Source organism: Oryctolagus cuniculus, chromosome 6 (genome assembly GCF_051225735.1).
Source record: "Oryctolagus cuniculus isolate XC-2025 breed Fujian yellow rabbit chromosome 6, ASM5122573v1, whole genome shotgun sequence".
In the NCBI taxonomy this organism is placed as follows: Eukaryota; Metazoa; Chordata; class Mammalia; order Lagomorpha; family Leporidae; genus Oryctolagus; species Oryctolagus cuniculus.
In genome coordinates, this window is record NC_142872.1 from 65,578,952 (window position 1) to 65,597,284 (window position 18,333).

Here is an 18,333-nt window from a genome sequence, read left to right on the forward strand (position 1 = left end):
CTGTCTTGGACTTCGATTGCTTCTGGAAAGATTTTGTGTTAGGAGACAAACTTTATGGGTTCCTACTCCCTAGTCTTCAAAATCAAAAGGCAAGCCCCACGGTCCTCGTGAACATCAGAGCGAGCTTCCTCTGGCTGGAGCTGGGCAGGATGAGGAGACATGAACAGGGAGATCTGGGTGCAGAAGACTTTTGTGAGACTTTGCTTTAAAGAGAAGCAGATTTCATTTTTGCTTATTTTTCTCTATGAGACCTTAATGTGGGGGAGAGCTCTTATTGTTGAAGGTATGCACATCATGATATCAATATGCAGTGATGTTTATTTTTATTTATTTATTTATTTTTGACAGGAAGAGTGGACAGTGAGAGAGAGAGAGACAGAGAGAAAGGTCTTCCTTTAGCCGTTGGTTCACCCTCCAATGGCCGCCGTGGCTGGCGTGCTGCAGCCGGTGCACCATGCTGATCCAATGGCAGGAGCCAGGTACTTATCCTGGTCTCCCGTGGGGTGCAGGGCCCAAGTACTTGGGCCATCCTCCACTGCACTCCCTGACCACAGCAGAGAGCTGGCCTGGAAGAGGTCCTTGAGATGCATTGATAGCTCAATGAGCTATAAATTTGGTGCATTTTTAATTTCTTGATGTAGGCACAAATTGCTATAAACTTCCCTTTTAGCACTGCTTTTTCTGTATCCCATAAGTTTTGATATGTTGTATTGTAACCTTCAATCAATTCCTGAAATTTCTGAAATATCTCTTGATTTCTTCAATGACCCACTGTTCATCTAGGAGCGTGTTGTTTGGTCTCCATGTGTTTGCATATGTTCTAGATATTCATGTGTTATTGATTTCCAACTTCATTCCCTTGTGATCAGAGAAGATTCTTAGTATGATTTTGAGTTTTTGGAGCTTGCTGAGACTTCCTTTATGGCCTAATATATGGCCTACCCTAGAGAAAGTTCCATGCACTGGTGAGATGAATGTGTATTCTACAGCTGTAGAATAAAAAGTTCTGTAGCTATCCATTAGGTACATTTGCTCAATAGCGTTAATTAGCTCTGTTGTTTCTTTGCTGATTTTCTGTCTGGTTGATCTGTCCATTGCTTAAAGTGGGATATTGAAGTCTCCCATTGCTATTTTATTGGAGTCTATGTCTCCCTTTAGATCTATTAACATTTCTTTTAAATAGCCAGGTGCCCTGCAATTAGGTGCGTATACAGTAATTATTGTGACATCTTCCTTTGAATTGAACCTTTAATCACTACGTAGTGGCCTTCTCTTTCTCTCTCTCTCTCTCTCTCTCCCCACCCCCCCTCTAATATTTATTTATTTATTTGAAAGGCAGAGTTACAGAGGGGCAGAGGCAGAGATAAAGGTCTTCCATCCACTGATTCACGCCCCAGATGGCCACAATGGTTGGAGCTGGGCTGATCTAAAGGCAGGAGCCACGAGTTTCTTCTGGTCTCCCACATAGGTGCAAGGGTCCAAGGACTTGGGACATCTTCCCCTCTTCCAGGTCAGCTATGCAGAAATGGTTCAACATTCACAAATCAATAAATGTGGTATATCACATTAGCAAACTGAAAAACAAAACCGTATGATTATCTCAATAGATGCAGAGAAAGCATTTGATGAAATACAACAACATTTCATGATGAAAACTCTAAGCAATTTGTGTTTTGACGAAACATTCCTCAACACAACCAAGGCTATTTATGACAAACACAAGGCCAGTGTTGCATTGACTGGGGAAAAGTTAGGGCATTCCCACTGAGATCCAGAACCAGTCAAGGATGCCCTCTCTCACCATTGCTATTCAATATAGTCCTGGAAGTTTTAGCCAGAGTTTTTAGGCAAGAGGAAGAAATCAAAGGGATGGCAGGAGGAAGTCAAACTATCCTGATTTGCAGATGACATGATTCTATTTATAGGCGATCCAAAAGACTCCACTAAGAGACTATTGGAACTCATAGAAGAGTTTGGTAAAGTAGCAGGATATAAAGTCAACACACAAAAATAAACAATGTTATGGCAGAGAATGAACTAACTTCAATCCCATTCATGATAGCTACAAAAAATCAAATACCTTGGAATAAATTTTTAAAGATTTACTAATATTTGAAAGTCAGAGTTTCACAGAGAGAGAGGAGAGGCAGAGAGAGAGAGAGAGAGAGAGAGGTCTTCCATCTGATGGTTCACTCCCCAGTTGGCTGCAATGGCCAGAGCTGTACCCATCCGAAGCCAGGAGCCAGGAATATCTTCCAGGTCTCCCATGTGGGTGCAGGGGCCCAAGGACTTGGGCCATCTTCTACTGCTTTCCCAGGCCACAGCAGAAAGCTGGATTATAAGTGGAGCAGCTGGGTCTCGAACTGGTGCCCATATGGGATGCCAGCACTGCAGGCCAGGGCACTAACCCACTGCACCACAGCACCGGCCCCCCCTTGGAATAAATTTAACCAATGGTGTCTATTATGAGAATTCAAAGACGTTAAAGAAAGAAACAGAAGAAGATACAAAAAATGTTAAAATCTTCTGTGTTCATGGATTACAAGAATCAATATCATCAAAATGTCCGTAACATCAAAAGCAATTTACAGATTCAATGCATTACCAATCAAAATACCAAGGGCATTATTCTGATATAGAAAAAATGATGCTGAAATTCATATGGAAACACAGGAGACCCCTAATAGCTAAGGTAATCTTATACAACAAAAACAAAGCTGGAGGCATCACAATACCATATTTTAAGACATACTACAAGGCAATTATAATCGAAACAGCTTGGGAATGGTACAAAACAGTTGGATAGATCAGTGGAGAATAGAAATGCCATAAATTAATCCAAACATCCACAGCGAACTTCTATTTGAAAGAAAGAGCGAAAACCAATTCCTGGAGCAAGGACAGTCTCTTTAACAAATGGTGCTGGGAAAACTGGATTGCTATATGTAGAATTATGAAGCAAGCCCATTATCTTACACCTTTCACAAAAATCCACTCAACATGGATTAAAGACCTAAATCTATGACCTCATGCCATCAAATTATTAGAGAACATTGGGGAAACCCTGAAAGACATTGGCATAGGCAGAGACTTCTTGGAAAAGACCCCAGAGAGTCAAAGGCAATCAAAGCCAAAATTAACAAATAAGATTACATGAAATTGAGAAACTTCTACACTGCAGAAGAAACACTCATGGAAGTGAAGAGGCAACTGAGAGAATGGGAAAACTATTTGCAAACTGTAAAACTGATAAAAGATTAATAACCAGAGGCTGGTGCTGCGGCTCGATAGGCTAATCCTCCACCTGTGGTGCCAGTACACCGGGTTCCAGTCCTGGTCGGGGCACCAGATTATGTCCCGGTTGCTCCTCTTCCAGTCCAGCTCTCTGCTGTGGCCCGGGAGTGCAGTGGAGGATGGCCCAAGTGGGGAGACCAGGAAAAGCACCTGGCTCCTGGCTTTGGATCAGTGTGGTGCACTGGCCATGGTGGGTGAACCAACGGAAAAGGAAGACCTTTCTCTCTCTCTCTCTCTCTCTCTCGCTCTCTATCCACTCTGCCTGTCAAAAAAGGGAAAAGATTACTAACCAGAATAACAAGAGATCAAGAAACTCCACAACAAAAAAATAAACAATACAGCTAAAGAATAGGCAAATGATTTAAACTGGCATTTTTCAAAAGAGGAAATCCAACAGACACTTGAAAAAATGCTCAGGATCACTAGCCATCAGTGATCATGAATGAATGATCACAATAAAACCACAATGAGGTTTCACCTCACCCCAGTTAAAATGGCTCTCATACAGAAATCAACAAACAACTAATGCTGGAGAGGATGTGCAGAAAAAGGTACCCTAATCCACTGTTGGTGGGAATGTAAACTGGTACATCCACTGTGAAGACCATATGGAAATACCTCAGAAATCTGAATATAGACTTACCATATGACCCAGCCATCCCACTCCTGGGAATTTACCCAAGATAAATGAAATCAGCATATGATAGAGGTATCTGTACTCCCATGCTTATTGCAGCTGAATTCACAATAGTTAAGATATGGAATCAATCCAAATGCCTGTCAATTTAAGACTGGATAAAGAAATTATGGGATATGTACACCATAGAATACTACACAGTAGTAAAAAACAAAATGAAATCTAGTCATTTGCAACAAAATGGAAGAACCTGGAAAACATCATGCTGAGTGAAATAAGCCAGTCCCAAAGGGACAAATATCACATGTTCTCCCTGATTTGTGTAACTAATTGAGCAATTAAAAGGCAATTTGTAGAAGTGAAATTGACACTTTGAGATATAAAGACTTTGAACAGCCCTTGTCTTGACTGTTGAGGAACAGGTTTTTCTTTCATATTATTTGTTGAATTCTTTACTTAATATAGAGTTAATCATATGTGTATGAAGTTAATAAAAACAGATCTTAGTAAAAAATAAGAGTGAGAATAAGAGACAAAGGAAGAAGGGAGTGGGAGTGTGTTTGGGGGGTGGTCATGGTGGGTAGAATCACCATGCTCCTAAAGTTGAATTGTGAAAATTTGTAACTGCAAAACCATATAGTTCTGCCTACATTCCTATGGAATTACTTTTAAGGATACAGTTTAAAAACTTGCCATGGGACTCAAAATCCCCTTAAGGTTGGTGGTAAAAATAGCATTTGAAAGGTTAAGGTGATCATATAGATCAGATTAAGTGTTAAAGTGATAGTATAAATAAGATTAAGTATTTGGCAATAGTAATAGAATTAAAAAGGAGTGAATGCTCCAACATGGGAAGCAGTCCACACAGCAGACTCAGAATGACAAATGCTTTAAGTAGCACTCTGATTTCAGAGTTGGCTCTTAAAGCATTTTGGTCTGGATGAAATGCCCATGTGAGCATTTCAGGCATGGAAAGCCCTGATATTGTGGCAAAAGTATGTTCTACATAAAGGACCTCTGTGAGTGAGACCCCAGTGGATAGAAGTGGTCATGAAAGAAGGATGCACTTTTTTCTGAAGGGAGGAGAGAACTTCCACTCTGTTTATGGGCTTGTTAAATACTGATGGAGTCTGTGGATTCAAAAGTCTTCCATATCCTAGGTAGTTCCTGTCAATAGTTTCAGGTGATCACTGACGTCATACGTAAGTGTTAATTGTTAAATTAACAACAGAATTCACTGTGCACTAACTTCCCAAGCAGGATATCTGTCCTCAAAAGTTGTATTATGAGAGTTAATAGTAAAATTTGTTCTCAAAGATTTACTCATTTTAGTGTATTAAATAGAGGATATTCTTATGTCTCATAAATTATAGTTATGTCTAAATGTTTGCAAAAGATGTATTATTTTTGGGTCCTTTAAAGTTAAGTTTCTCAAGAAATGCTTAAAGTAAATAAATAAATAAAGAAGGGATGAGGGTCTTGTTCCTTTTGCTTCTCCCCAGTTATGTTTTTTTAATTGTAAAAAATTTAAATAAAATATGTGAAATACTATTGCACTGGAACAAATCCCTAAACCCATCATCTCACATAGTTACTCATTTTCTCCTCTGAGGCAAGAGCCACTATCATATACTCAGAAAAATTCTGAACACAATGTTCTATTATTTATGGTATGCATTAGCTCTCTAGTGCTGCTTGTTCTCCATGTCTGGTATTTAGTTTTCTTTGATCTACATCCCCCTGTTCTCTCCCCCCATCTCCACTGGCATTACGCACTGTTTTTTTCTGTCTATGTATCTGAGCTCTTGACTGGGCTATGCTTGTTTCTTACTGTGCCTTGTCATATTTTGCTGGGATTTGTGCATTTGAAGAAACATCCACTCATTTTAGTCTTTTTTTTTTTTTTGACAGAGTTAGACAGTGAGAGAGAGAGAGACAGAGAGAAAGGTCTTCCTTTTTCCATTGGTTTACCCACCAAGTGGTTGCCATGGCTGGTGCATTGTGCCAGGGTGCTGCGCTGATCCGAAACCAGGATCCAGGTGCTTCCTCCTGGTCGCCCTTGCAGGTGCAGGGCCCAAGGACCTGGGCCATCCTCCACTGCACTCCCGGGCCACAGCAGAGAGCTGGACTGGAAGAGGAGTAACCAGGACAGAATCCAGCGCCCTAACTGGGACTAGAACCTGGGGTGCCAGTGCCGCAGGTGGAGGATTAGCCTAGTGAGCCATGGCACTGGCCACTCATTCTAGTCTTTAAGAACTGGCTTCATACAGGGAGAAGACTGCCATCAATCAGCCTGGTTAGAGAACCTCTTTCTTGGGGTTGCATCCACTGCAGCCATGCATGGATAAATTCACAATTACTGAAGCTGACTATTGTATTTTTCAGACTCTCATGATCTCTTGCTCTCTGGTGTCTGTGGTACCACAGTTCCCCAACTGCTGCAACAAGCCACAGGGGTTCTGTTCTTGTTCGGTGGACCCCAGTCCTTCCAAGTCCTGCCTCCCGTATTCACTCAGGTTTGAGTCAGCCAGAACAACAACCAGTCTCTGAGGCAGCCCCCTGAAAGCCTGAATGCTGGATATATGTTCCACTCTTCTCTTCCTTCCAAAAGTACAAGAACAATTTGGTATATTCTCCCAAGCACACCAGCAGTGCTGGCCTGGAGAAGGGCTACATCTGCTGAAATGCAATAGTGTTTTCTTACCCATTCTGATGTGGCTATCCTTGGCTTTGTGCTTCCCTCATAGAGTTTTAAAGACTTATTTATTTGAATGGTGGAGAGAGGAAAGAAAGAGAGAAAGGAGAGAGAGAGAGAGAGAGAGAGAGAGAGAATGAATCTTCTACCTGCTGGTTCACCCAACCCCCAAATGCCTGCAACAGCCAGGTCTAGGATAAGGCTGGAAATCTATCTGGGTCTCCCAGGTGGGTGGCATGCCTGAGCACTTGAGCCATCATCCTGCTGTCTTCCCAAGCCCATACAAGTACCAATTCTGGTCCCCATTTTAGGTCCACCTCCCTGCTGATCTGCCTGGGAAAGCAACAGAAAATGGCCTGAGTAGTGACTGGGTCACAGCCACCCACATGGGAGACCTGGATGGCATTCCAGACTCCTGGCTTCAGTCAGGCCCAGCCCTGGGTGTTAGTGAACCATCGGGTAGAAAATCTCTCTGCCTTTCCCTCTTTCTGTAACTCTGTCTTTCAAATAAACAAATACATTTTTTTTAAATTTTATATATTTATTACTGAACTAACCTACTAGTGAAGAGCATAGAAACAAGAAAAATCATATTCCCAATGAAACATGACCAGCTGCTCAGTCAGTGATGTCAGGTGACATTTCAGTTTCATATAGTTAACATGACAGCGAAGAGCATAGAAACAAGAAAAATCATATTCACAATGAAAATGACCAGCTGCTCAGTCAGTGATGTCAGGTGACATTTCAGTTTCATATAGTTAACATGACAGCGACCTTGATATGATGATGTTCAAGACATTGATAAAGCATGCATGCTTTTTTAAAATTTATTTGACAGATAGAATTAGACAGTGAGAGAGAGAGACAGAGAGAAAGGTCTTCCTTCTGTTGGTTCACCCCGCAAGTGGCTGCTACAGCCCTGCTGTGCCGATCTGAAGCCAGGAGCCAAGTGCTTCTCCCTGGTTTCCATGTGGGTGCAGGGCCCAAGCACTTGGGCCATCCTCCACTGCACTCCTGGGCCATAGCATAAAGCTGGACTGGAAGAGGAGCAACCAGGACAGAATCCGGTGCCCCGACAAGGACTAGAACCCGATGCACTGGTGCCACAGGTGGAGGATTAGCTTATTGAGCTGCAGCGCCAGCCCCTGAAGGCCCTTTCTAATATTAGAGTTTAAATGCATAAGTCTCCCTGTAAGCACTGCTTGGCTTCATCTCACAAGATTTGACGGAAGCATACTTCAAACTGTAGGGGAAAGGAATTAAAAGATTATGTATGGAGCAGGCATTTGGCCTGGAGACTAAGATGCTGGCTAAGACACCCTTGTCCTGGGGCCAGAACCATGTCTTAGTGGGTAAAGCTACCACCTGTGACACCACCATCCCATATGGACACGGGTTCAAGTTCCTGTTGTTGCACTTTTGATCCAGCTCCCTGTTAATGGCCTTATAAAGCAGCAGAAGATGACCCAAGTCCTTGTATCCCTGCACACATGTGGGAGACATGGAAGAAGCTCCTGGCTTCTGGCTTCGGATCAGTCTGGCTATTGTGACCATTTAGGGTGTGAACCAACAGATAGAAGATTTCTCTTTTTCTCTTTCTCTGTAGCTCTGCCTTTCAAATAAATGTTACTCTTTTTTGACTTGGCCTTTTATTTTATTTTTTAAAATTTATTTAAGTTATACAAGTTTCATGTATTTCATATATATAGATTTAGGAACATAGTGACACTTACCCCCCCTTCTGCCCATATACCTGTCCTTCCTCCTCCTCCCTCTTACATTCCCACTATTAATTTTTACAAAGATCTATTTTCAGTTTATTAATGATCATATAGTAAGCCCTACACTAAGTAAAAGGGTTCAAGAAATAGTATGAGGTGAAAAAAAACTTCCTCTCCATCAGAGACAAGGGCTGTAAACAATCATTGAATCTTCAAATGTTTATTTCAAATAAATAAATAAATCTCAAGACAAAAAAGACCCACGTCCTATGTCAGAATATGTGAGTTCAACTCCCAATTCTACCTTGTAAGCCCTGCTTCCTGCTAACAGAGACCGTGGGAGGCAATCATGATGGCATAAGTGGTTGGGTCCTTGCCCACTATGTGAGAGAACTAAATTGAGCTTCTGGCCCCTAGCTTCAGCTGCAGCTGTCATGGGCATTTGAAGAGTTAACCAGCAGATGGCAGCTCTTGCTCTTCTCTCTCTCCCTCTCAAGTAATAAAAAAATTTTTTTTTAAGATGCATGCATTTTCCATAAACTTTTTGGAGTGGCATTATACATTGTGTCTTCAGTCATGTAGGTAAAATATTTTATTTCCCATATGCATTATTCTTTGGTAACTTAGAGATGTATTGTTTAATTCTGAAGTGTTTGTGGGTTCTTTGGATTTCTTTTCTTATTGATCCCACATTTACTTTCTTGTCTTTCACATATCTGGGGATTTTTTTATTAAAGATTTTATTTATTTATTTGAGAGATGGAGTTACAGACAGTGAAAGGGAGAGACAGAGAGAAAGGTCTTCCGTTCATTGGTTCATTCCCCAAATGGCCACAATGGTCGGAGCTTTGCTGATCTGAAGGCAGGAGCCAGGTGCTTCTTCCCGGTCTCCCATGTGGGTACAGGGGCCCAAGGACTTTGGACCATCTTCTACTGCTTTTCCAGGCCATAGCAGAGAGCTGGATTGGAAGAGGAGCAGCCAGGACTAGAACTGGTGCCCATATGGGATGCTGGCACTGTAGGCAGAGGATTAACCTACTGCACCACAGCGCAGGCCCTGGGATTTTTTTATTAGATATTAGATAATTTATTTATTAGATATTATTTATTTATTTCATTGTTTAGTTTATTATCTATTTTATTGTTATTTTAGTATTTATTAGATATTATTTATTTATTAGATATTAGATTGACAATATATAGCTTACTTTGTTGAGTGCTGAATATTTTTGTATTCCTACAATATATGTGAGCTTCCTTCTGGAATGCATTCACATCTTAACCACTGCAACACTGAGGACCAAGTTTCCAACATATGAACCTTCTGCTTTTTAAGATTTATTTATTTGAAAAACAGAGTTACACAGAGAGAGGAAGAGAGAGAGAGGAAAAGAGAGAGTGAGCGAGCTGCTGGCTCACTCCACAAATGGCTTCAACAGCCTGAACTGGGCCAGGTGAAAGCCATGAGCCAGGAACTCCTTCTGGGTCTCCCATGAGAGAGAGGGTAGAAGGGGCCCAAGCACTGCTGCTTTCCAGGTGTGCTGACAGGGAGCTAGAAGGGAAGTGGAGTAGCTGATATTCAAACCAGGGCTCATATGGGATGCTGGCACTGCAAGTAGCAGCTTAATCTGCTGCACCAGATGGCAGCCCCAACACATGAACCTTTAGTAGATGCATTCAAACCACATCAAAACCTCAGCAAGATGGGACCACAAGGTCAGCTTAGGCTTGTCCCTACTTGAAAGCAAATGAAAGCTGCATCTGGGGACTTACACTTTGTCTCATCACCCTACCTTGGAAGCCCAGAGCACCAGGCATGGGTACAAGAGGAAGGAAGTGGGTAGGCCTGTGAGCACATAGTGTGACCCTGCATATGAAACTACTGGATTCCCTCTAGGCCTCAATGCCTGACAGACGCACCAAGATCACCCCATCACCTGGTGGGAGTGCACAGTGCTAGGTGGGCTTCAAAGTGGCCAGGGCAGGAATAAAATATTGACAGCTGTGCATCATGACCCTGCCTTCCAGGTGGAAGCTGGGCAATGGTGCTTGAGCTCATGTGCAGGGGGATAACATAAACAGCCTGCAAAGAATGCAAAGTTGGCTGGAGGCTGCACAAACTCATTGCTAACTGAATCTTGTACTGGCATCTGACTCATGACCTGTGCTTCCACCTGAGGGAGAATGTTGGTGATGCAGACTTGGGGAAAACAAGTTTTCCTGATAATTAATAGAATAAAACAGACTATTTGGAGGTGATAAAAATATTGGCTGAGTATTTTAACAGCTCAACCCCAGATATGTGCATAGCCATGCTCTTTTGTGTTCGAGATACGGTCATGCCTGCAGATCTGAACAAGTCCTAACTTACCAGTAGATCAGGGTGAGATATAAGACAGAAAAGAGAGATCAAAGAGAATCTGAATTTCTAACCTGTGCATTGGAGTTTGTGAACTCAAGAGGCTTCCATAGCCTTGGCAGCTCATGACAAGAGCCTCGGGTGATTACTGATGTCATAAATAAGAGTGTCAATTGTTATATCAACAACAGGAGTCACTGTGCATTTGCTCCCCATGTAGGACCTCTGCACTAATGTGTTGTACAATGCGAATTAACGGTAAAACTACTACTAAAACAGTAATTTATACTTTGTGTTTCTGTGTGGGTGCAAACTGTCAAAATCTACTCAGTATAGAGTTGATCTTCTGCATATAAAGATAATTAAAAATGAATCTTAAAGAAGAATGTAATGGGAGAGGGAGTAGGAGATGGAATAGTTTGTGGGTGGGAGGGTGGTTATGGGGGAAAGAATCACTATGATCCAGAAGTTGTACTTTTGACATTTATTTTTATTAAATACAAGTTTTCTATTAAAAATTTCTAATGTGCAGTTAAAAAGTTTGTCATTAACTGAGTTTTTATTTTCCTGTTTTTTTTTTTCTAACATAGGACATCAAGAATGGAACCTTGGGGCAGGCATTGTGGTGCAATGGGCTAAGCTGCTGCCTGAGTCCAGCATTCTAGAACAGTGCTTGTTTGCATCCCAGCTGATCCACTTCCAATTCAGCTCCCTGTTAATGCACCCAGGAAAGCAGCAGAGGATGGACCAAGTGCTGGGCCCCTGCACCTATATGGGAGACCCGGATGAAGTTCCAGCCTCCTGGCTTCGATCTGGCTCAGGCTTGGCCATTGTGGCCCTTTTGGGAGTCTCTCTCTTTTACTCTACCTTTAAAATAAATAATTTTTTTAAAAAAAGAAATAGAGAGCGAGGCAGAGAGAGAGAGAGAGAGAAAGAATGGACTCCAGTGAGTGGTGCTGGCCATCAATGCAGGCCTCTTGTGAGAAAATGCCACTCCTGTGCAGCATGTTACTGAGGAAGGCTGTGTGGGTGTGGGGGCAGCAAGACATGGGACTGTCTGGAATCTCCACTCACTTTTTCTGTGAACTAAAACTTCCTTAAAAATAAAATCTACTTTTTCTTTAATGTAGATAAAACTGATTTGGAAGGAAAGATAAAATATCCAATTTAGACACGGTAAGTTTGAGGTGTCTAAAAGAGACACTAAGTATGAATATGGGTGATTCTGTACTCCAGTTTGAAATGCTAATTCTGCCCATAACACTACATCTTGTGTGTTAACTACTGCCACACTGTTAGTAGAAAGTTACCCATAAAATATTGTAAATACTGTAAAATTATTTTGGCTAAAACATTTCCCCAATTCTTTAAGGAACAAATAGAACATTAGTGGCCCATTTCACAATACAAATCTTGGTGACTATGAGTATACTAGCCTGTCTTCTTTCCTATATTAAAAACAATAACCAGGTGTTGTTCTACTGTTGTTTCAGCGATGTTGTCATTGGGGTATGGTGAGTATGCATGGTATCTCTCTGTCTGTTGCTTACAACTACATGTTGATAAACAGTTATCTCAAAAATCAAAGTTTAATTTTAGAAAACAAATTAACCAAAAGTCAGAGGAATAGATAATAAGTCCTGAAGTAATTAGATCATTTCTCCTTCTGTGTAAAAATATTTGACTTCAAATTAGTTTGCCAGCTCCATTCCACTGGTAACCAAACAAGAAAGTACGTCAACTGTGTTCCTAAGCAACCCTATTTATGGATTAATTGCCATGGTAACCTGTCATAAAATGCCATCCACTGCATTATCAGGCAACACTGCTGAAAATAAAATGAAACCCAAATGCTAATTTGTGTCTGGAGTGCGCAGGTTCCTTGCAGGAACATTGGCAATTGAACTATGCCCACAGATTATTAGAAGAGAAATTGGTTGTGGTATGATCCTGGCTGGATAAGCCACGAGTCTTCCTTGTACCTGAGCTTTCACCTCAAGTACCAGCATCAAACATCTGCTGATCAGTCCTATGTGCTTCATACCAAACTATTCTCACAAAAGGGAAACACCTGGCATGGACGATCTAGCATGTGATGCTCAGCACATGAGTGAGACAAGATAATGGTGTGAAGCCAGGTGAATGAGAGCTGCTGGGTCAGAAGATACTTCTCAACACCGGGTTAGCAGGATGGTGGCCCAAAAGTTCTGCTTAGTTACCTGAGAGGTAAGATCTGATCCATCCTCTGAATTCTTTCTGTTAAGATGCATGAATATGGGGTTGACTGAAAGATAGGGAGGGAGCACACTGATAGTCTGGGAAAAGACAGCTTAATAAAAGTGGAGATACTGTAGGTTCAGGGAAGAGTTAGGGAAAAAACAGCAGTGGAAACTCTTCCGGAACTAGTTGGACACAGTGGACCTATGTGGAGGGCACGAGCGCCCAAGGCTCGGGACCCCAGCCACTGAATCTACACACCAGCGCTGGAAAGGGAGGTGAGGTAAAACCTCAATAGCCCAAGGCACTGGTGGAAAAGCAGAAGGAAGAGCCTAGAGGGGATGAGGCTTGAAACTCCATGGGGGAAAGTTCACCAGGCTAACTAGAGGAGAGAAAAAAAAATGTATAAAACAAATAAAAGGGACCAGTACGGACACGATCCTTTCTCTCCACTCACCTTACAAAGGTGAGCAAGACAAAGAGCAGGCGCCATTTTGGACATATGTAAAAGCTGTGCCCACCATCAGTCAAGCAGAAAAACCTGACTCTGGTGGGGAGAAATAACAGTGAATGTGTTGAGCTACTGAATTGAGACTGTAAAAACAACAACAACAACAACAACAACAACAACAAAACAACAAAAAACAAAAACAAAAACAAAAAAACCCCGAGGATATGTGAGAGGACTCACGGAATACTGGAGACATGAGTACTCTTGGGAAACACCACAAACTCAGTAACCTTGGCAACCCAGTGGGAGATTGCAGGGGAATTTGAGCTTACACTGAGGACTGAACAGATCTTTTGTGTGGTCTTTGGGACAGAGCAGACGAATATTATACCCATAGGGGCCAGAGCTCAGACACTGACTGCCTTCAACTCCGCTCAGCTGTGCGGAATTACTTCCCTTCTGAATAAAGAGAGAGAGAGAGAGAAGATTTACCACACCTAACCTGGGGGTGTGCCACCTTTGGCACACCCTTAACCCTGAAGAACCGAACAAAGCTCTCTGGCCACACACATCACAAGCCTCTAAGGATCCATCAAAAGCAAACAGTCCATTTAATCTACAGTCATAGTATAATGAGAAAAACCACCACAGCAAGGAAAAAAAAAAAAGAAGAAACCAAAGAATATCTCCACATGCCAAGCAACAAACACAGAAACCAAGGAAACAAGAACAAGTGACATTATGATGCCACCAAATGAACAAGACACCCCAATTCAAGATTATGAAGATATTGAGATAGAAGAAATGCAAGATACGGATTTCAAAAAATTTATGATAAGAATATCTAGAAGTTCTCAAAAACAAATTCTTGAACTACAGAAATCCTTACTGGACAGAATAGAAAATCTCTCTCATGAAAATGAAATCTTAAGGGGAATCAAAATGAAATGAAGAAACTAGTAGAACATGAAATTGTGATAGTGAAGAAAATCAAAATGAAATGAAGAATTCAATAGATCAAATGACAAACATATTAGAGAGCTTAAATACAGAGTCAGTGAAGCAGAAAAGAGAATATTGGACTTAGAAGACAGAGCACAGGAAAATATGCAGTCAAACCAAAGAAAAGAAGAGGAAATTAGAAATCCAAAAAATATTGTTGGGAATCTGCAGGATACTATTAAAAAAGCCAATATTCGGGTTCTAGGAGTTCCTGAAGGCATGGAGAGAGAGAAAGGATTAGAAGGCCTTTTTTAGTGAGATACTAGCATGACAAGTCAAGTCTTTGTTCGGGAGGAGGAGAAGAAGGAGAGGGGAAGGGAAGGCAAGACTCATCCCCTTAAAAATCCCAGCCTAAATGTGTGCTGGGCACTCTCTCTCAGGTCCTGTCTGGAGAGGTGCCCATCCATTCTTATGATGTCCCTACCCTAATAAAACTTGCTACGTTGCTTTCCCCTGCTCTCTGTCTCACGCCTGAATTCTTTCTTGCATGAAGACAAGGACCCTTTGCTTCTCCGGTAATATAACTATACAAGGTAGAAATAGGAGTACTATGATTATGAGGATAAAAAGGTATATAAGGGGGCTGGCACTGTGGCGTAGTGTGTAAAGCCACCACCTGCAGTGGCGGCATCCCATATGGGTGCCGGTTCGAGTCTCTGCTGCTCCACTTCCAATCCAGCTCTCTGCTATGGCCTGGGAAAGCAGTAGAAGATGACCGAAATGCTTGGGCCCCTGCACCCATGTGGGGGACCCAGAACAAGCTTCTGGCTCCTGGCTTTGGATCAGCACAGTCCAGCTGTTGTAGCCATCTGGGTAGTGAACCAGTGGATGGAAACCCTATTTCTCTCTCTCTCTCTGCCTCTTCTTCTCTGTTTAATTCTGACTTTTGAGTAAATAAATAAATCTTCAAAAAAGGATATATATGAGACATTGCCCATGGCCAAAAGATGGTCAAAATGAGGCAGCGTTATCTTGGGAATGCATCTCGTTAGCATGTTTTTTTCATGCATTTGATCCCATCTCTTATAACACCAGATTTATTGGTGTAAAAGCAACATTATTCACCCAAAAAGAGGCAGAGTCCTCCTCTCTGGGCTGTGAGGAGGTGGTTCTGGAGAACTATGCTGCCAATGAATTCACCTGATCCTGGAGACGAGACAGTTGCTGTGCTAGGTCATTTATGTTTTCTTTGAGACTGAGAGCTAAATCTTAGATGAAATGTTGATGAGAGGTATGTAAGAATTCTGGAAGGAAATGTTGGTGAGAGGTATGTGAGGGGGTTGGAACCACAAAAGGGGACCAGGTTGGAACAGGAGACAGCAGAAAAGCATCCTATCTAGAGGGATAAAAGAGTGCTAAGAGAAGTTTTTCAGCACAGGGCAACTGCTGTCAAACCTATTGCTAATGTTAGGGCTAGAACTATGGCTGAAGACAGTAACAGGGTGACAGTGCATCACAATGTGAAGCATAAACAGGTGATAAAAGAGGATTTCTGTGTAGGTGTGAAGTCACAAGGATCTCCCTGAAGCCAGCAATCTGAGTCAGGTTGGGGAGGCAGATTGGTGGAAGTGAATACCAGTGGCTTTCCTGCATAATTATTTGGAGAAACCTGTGGAATTCAGAATTTGTCAGGGATATGAGATGGTTTTTCTGGTATTGCAGGGAGCTGTGTCAACCTGAGAGGTGGATCCTGTGGGAGTAGACTTATATAAGAGAGATGTTACTAGTTTTAATGAAGTAAAATGTACCAGGTTGTGGGGAGGATGTCCCTTGAGTTTGGCAGCACTGGAGTCAATATCACCTGGTAGGGCCTATTCCATTTTGGCTTTAAAGTAGCCAACCCAATCACCAGGTTGAAAGGTAGGAGTACAGACAGGAGGGATTGTGATTTGTGTAGATGTGTATCTGCATAGGTCCATAAGTGAGAGTACATTTTGCTGAGAAGGGGGAAAGTGAGAGGAGGAGGAATAGCTTCAGAATTTTGAGTGGAGGGAAGTTAGGTGAAAGAGGCCTTCCACAGAGAATTTTGAACAAGCTAAACAATAATGGCTTCCAGGGAAGAGCTCTAACTCTTAACAGAGCTAAAGAAAGGAGTTTTACCCAATCTAAGTGGACCTGGGTGGAGAGTTTAGTTAGAGACTGTTTTTTTTTTTTTTTACAGATTTTATTTATTTATTTTAGAGATATATTTACAGTCAGTGAGAGGGAGAGACAGAGAGTAGGGTCTTCTATCCACTGGTTCACTCCCCAGATGGAGTGAGCTGCACCGATCTGAAGCCAGGAGTCAGGAGCTTCTTCCAGGTCTCCTACGTGGATGCAGAGGCCCAAGAACTTGGGCCATCTACTATTTTCCCAGGCCATAGCAGAGAGCTGGATTGGAAGAGGAGCAGCCAGGACTAGAATTGGCACCCATATGTGATGCTGGTGCTCAGGCGGAGGATTAACCCACTGTGCCACAGTGCCAGCCCTTAGAGCCTGTTTTAACATTCCATTCATCCATTCCACTTTTCCTGAAGAGGGGTTATGATATGGAATTGGAAAATGCCATGAGATATGAAGAGAGGCAGATATTATTTGAGAAAATTGAGAGATAAATTTCAGTCCATAATCCAAATCTTAGGATAATATTTAATAGTATAGTGGAAACAGTGGAAGCTGTTAGTAGTAGGGGAAGCTTCCACCCACCCCAAGAAGGTGTCCACCATCACCAGAAAGTAACATGTTGGCTTAACTGGTGGCATATGGGTGACGTCAATCTGCCAATCTTCCCCTAGGAGTGATCCACAGGCCTGGTGGGTGAGGAATGGGAGTGGCTGATATTAGAGTTGGAGTTAGCAGTTTGGCAGACACTACGTGTCTGAGATATGTTATGCAGATTTTATTGTATGGCAGGAGTCAGGTGTATTTGTGATCTCAGGAAGTGGAGAGTTTGGGTTTGAGTGATAGAGAGTGGGGGTTTTGTAGAAAGATAACTTGGAGAAAAGCAGAAAGTATTAGTTTTTCTTCTAGAAGCCACCATGAACCCTTCTAGATGCCCCTTATTGGTGGAACTGAGAGATTTCTAAGTCTGAATATACAGGAACTAAGTTACAGAGAAAAGATGGGATCATTTCCCCAAGAGCTGCTGCTTTAAATGTCAGATCAGCCTTGTTGTTAGCTTCAGATAGGTATTTTTTTGTTGTTGTTGACAGTTGGGCAGCATCAAGAAGAGCTTTTTTTAAATTTTTTTTCAACTTTTATTTAATAAATATAAATTTCCAAAGTACAACTTCTGGATTATAGCGGCTTTTCCTCCCTTAACCTCCCTCTCACCCACAACCATCCCATCTCCTACTGCCTCTCCCATCCCATTCTTCATCAAGATTCATTTTCCATTATCTTTATACATAGAAGATCAACTTAGTATATACTAAGATTTCAACACTTTGCACCCACACAGACACACAAAGTATAGATTACTGTTTTAGTAGTAGTTTTACAGTTAATTCGCATAGTACAACACATTAAGGACAGAGATCCTACATGGGGAGTAAGTGCACAGTGACTCCCGTTGTTGATTTAACAATTGACACTCTTATTTATGACGCCAGTGATCACTAGAGGCTCTTGTCTAACTGTGCTCATGGCTTCCTCCCCCTTCCCACTTCTTCTTCTGTTCACGAATGTGTTCCAAAGCACTTGCCACAGTGCTGGGCACAGGGCAGGTGCTCAAATACCATTTTGCTGAAAAACTGAGACATGGGTCTATTCTTGACAGTTGTGCAGTGCCCTCACTATCATTTGCACAACTGCAGAGCTGCAAGATACTGCCCTGGGCGAATGTACCCAAACCCAGGGCCCTACAGCTCACCAAGGCAGTGGTGAAGCCAGGATCACTCCAAGAGTCCTCAGGTCCGATCTTGACACTTGAGACACTCTCCCCGGCCTTTCCGCAAGAAAACAGTGAAGAACTAC

General features: G+C 42.1%; 1 long non-coding RNA gene across 1 annotated transcript; it reads right to left on the reverse strand.

Annotated features, from left to right (window-relative positions):
* Nucleotides 1-316: 316 nt before the first annotated feature.
* Nucleotides 317-18,320, reverse strand: LOC149126174 (uncharacterized). The gene is made up of 2 exons (XR_016235595.1): nt 18,230-18,320; nt 317-1,574 (listed from the first exon to the last, which is right to left on the reverse strand). It is a non-coding gene; the product is annotated as an uncharacterized LOC149126174 (long non-coding RNA).
* Nucleotides 18,321-18,333: the final 13 nt, after the last annotated feature.